The following is a 3,216-nucleotide window of genomic DNA, read 5'->3' on the forward strand; positions in this document are numbered from 1 at the left end:
CACAGCGATTACAGGCAGTTGTACTTAAAGAGATACAGACAAGTAGACATGGTCTGACACCTTACACCAAACAAAAAGAGTAAATGCATCTTTTCTAGAATTTTTCCTTTCATTACAAATATAGCAACACTTACTACAAAGTGGATTATCTCCTCACAGTGTTTAGGATTCTTCCTTGCTAATCCTTTTGGATTAGGAGAAGAAGGGATGTTAATTGCATAGGGTTAAAACCCTGAGGATTATCCCCAAATAATCTCAGTGCTTAAGAACCATGAAATTCTGAAGAATAGAGTAAATAAAATTTAACTTATTCTCTTTTTTCTAGGGTCTAGATACAAGACAATAGGGCAATCCCTAGCATAGTCTGACATTAATTGGGAATGTTTTAAAAACATTTTTCTTACTACATCAATGAATATCTTTGTTCTAAGTCTAGGAGTGAATTTCTTTTTAGCTTTAAATACAAGGAAAAACAAAATTATATTATGAGTTGCCCAGAAGCTCAAAAGAGATAATGTATATTAAATACATAATGTATATTAAATACTATCTAGCACAAGAGCACTCAAAAGTGATATTATTGCTGTTATTATTACTATATTTCAAACTACCTGCCCTACATAGCTATGAACACATAAATCATATAAGTTATTTGTTTAACAGTTGTTAAAAATAAAAATTTAATATTTAACCCAGATATTTACTTACTTCTTAGTATGTCCCAGGGTACTGATCTTTCCATAGTTACTTTGTGTAATTTTAATGTATTGCCAATAGCACATGATCACAAGAAAGAAAATATTTCAAGTGATCTTGCAACCTTTGGATGATACAGGTGAATCCTTGGAACAACCTCTCAACAGCAATTGAAGGGATGTTCTAGTCATCCTTCATGGATGCTAGAAAAGGAAATTTGGAAAACATTTCTCCCATTCTGTAAGTGATTTTTAATTTTTATTTATATATTTATTTATTTATTTATTTATTTATTTATTTGGTACTGGGAATTGAATCCAGGGATGTTTTACCACTCAGCTACACCTGAAGCCAGCCCTTTTTATATTTTATTTTGAGACAAGCTTTCACTAAGTTACTGAGGCTGGCTGCAAACTTGCAATCCTGCTGCCTTGGCCTCCTGAGTTACTAGGATCACAGGCATGCACCATGACACTAAGCTGTGTTTTTATACTTTCTTGATAACGTCCTATGATGCAAAAAAAGTCTTAATTTTGATGAAGTTCAATTTGTCTATTTTCATGTACTATACTATTTAGAAAATTTTTTAAAAATAACAATTTTGCTCTACAGAAACTAAATTACTTAAGTGACCAAAACTAATTGAAACTATCCATAGCAAGGCCCAAAACAGAAAAAATTCTCTTTTGAGTTGTGTTTAAATGTGATTACAGCAGGCATGATTCCATCCTGCACATCTTTTCTCAAGGGCAGCAGTCTAGTTTTCATCCACCTTCTCTCCCACCTAAGTGTGTGCTACCAACCCATAGAAGATTTCATGGATATATGAATTTTAATTTCCTCAGGCCCCAAAACTATCTTTTCAGTTGTGAGCTAAAGACTGAAAAAGATTATCACTTTAAGTCATATAATGATGAAAACAAGCACCAGTTTTCATTAAGAATGGTCCGTTTGGGGGGCTGGTGCAAAGGGTGAATTGCCCGTTGTTGAAGCAGAGGCAATGAGAGGTATGAAGGCAGTCCAGTTAAAGTAACACTGGCTGCTGGGAGCCATTAGCCAAGTAGGTATGACAATTTCCTTGCCAGCGTACCCCATGTTGCTTAGTGGAAGGACTCATGGAAATAGGACATTTTGCAGTGACATTGCATGTAGGTGACTTTGCTCAAGGACCAGGGCGGATTAGGGTGTTCCCGGTTTAGGATAATCGGGTTTAGGGCGTTCCAGGTTTAAGATTATTCCTGCTGGGAATAGGGCGTATCCTGCTACCTGAGTTCCCCTTGAGTTCTCACAGGATTCAGACAGTATTTTTGGGGAGACAGAAGCCCAGTGGGGGTGGATTTGGACAGAGAACGTGGATTTCCCCAGAACGTGTTTGTAGACGGCTGGTGTGAGTTCAGGAAAAAAGAGTTGCTGTTTGAATCTACAAGCTGTGTGGTGGCTCGTGATTGTGTGCCCAGCCAGACTGCGGCAACTGGCAACATTGTACAGCCAATGGTTTCCTTTGGGGGCTTTGAAATTACATCACCTGTGGTCTTAAGGTTGAAGTGGAGTTCAGGGTCTGTGCATATTAGCGGGCAGCACTTAGTAGCTGTGGAGGAAGATGCAGAATCAGAAGATGAAGAGGAGGAGGAGGAGGATGTAAAACTCTTAAGTATATCTGGAAAACAATCTGCCCCTGGAAACAGTTAGCAAGTTTCCCCAGTAAAAAGTAATACTCGCTGCTGATAAAGATGATAATGATGATGCAGAAGAATAAGATGATGATGATGATTTTGATGATGAGGAAACTGAAGAAAAATTTCCAATGAAGAAATCTATACAAGACACTCCAGCCAAAAATGCACAACAATCAAACCAGAGTGGAAAAGACTTAAAAACTATCAACACCAAGATCAAAAGGTCAAGCCTCCTTCAAAAAAAAAACAGAAAAAAATCTCCCTAAAACATCAAAAGGACCTAGTTCTGTAGAAGACATTAAAGCAAAAATGCAAGCAAGTATAGAAACATTCTTTAAATATCAGATAATATAAACTGACATGACTGCTACTGTGCTTTATTTCTTTATTTGGGTTAATAATCACTTGCATAATTAAAACATTTCTATTATTTGAGAAATCCCACTCAATTAAAATCGTATTTTGCAAAAAAAAAAAAAAAAGCTTATGTTATTTTAAGCTATATGCTTAGTTCCAAGACAAGATTTAAACAATTCCCATTAAAAGAATTGTTTCAAAAACTGCATTAAAAAGCTATTTTCTCTTTGTTAATGCAAAAAAAGAATGCTTACTACTTACAGTAGCAAGTAAGTATTATCAATTCTAGTAATAAAGTCTGATTTTTAGCTGAACCAATGAACACCCAGAAGAAAGAGGACTTTTGCGACCTCCCTTGAAGTTGTTTGTAACCATGTGAGTTCAAAGTGACCAAAAAGTGTAAGATATGCTCATCAAATCATTCTTAACAGAAATAAGGAATCATTCGTCATAGGAAGCCAGCTGTATTCTTTATTCCTTCTTTTTT

General features: G+C 35.8%; 1 pseudogene; it reads left to right on the top strand.

Annotated features, from left to right (window-relative positions):
* The first annotated feature begins 1,414 nt into the window (after window positions 1-1,414).
* Window positions 1,415-2,726, top strand: LOC107138343 (annotated as a pseudogene).
* Window positions 2,727-3,216: the final 490 nt, after the last annotated feature.

Source organism: Marmota marmota, unplaced genomic scaffold (genome assembly GCF_001458135.2).
Source record: "Marmota marmota marmota unplaced genomic scaffold, marMar, whole genome shotgun sequence".
Lineage (NCBI taxonomy): Eukaryota > Metazoa > Chordata > Mammalia > Rodentia > Sciuridae > Marmota > Marmota marmota.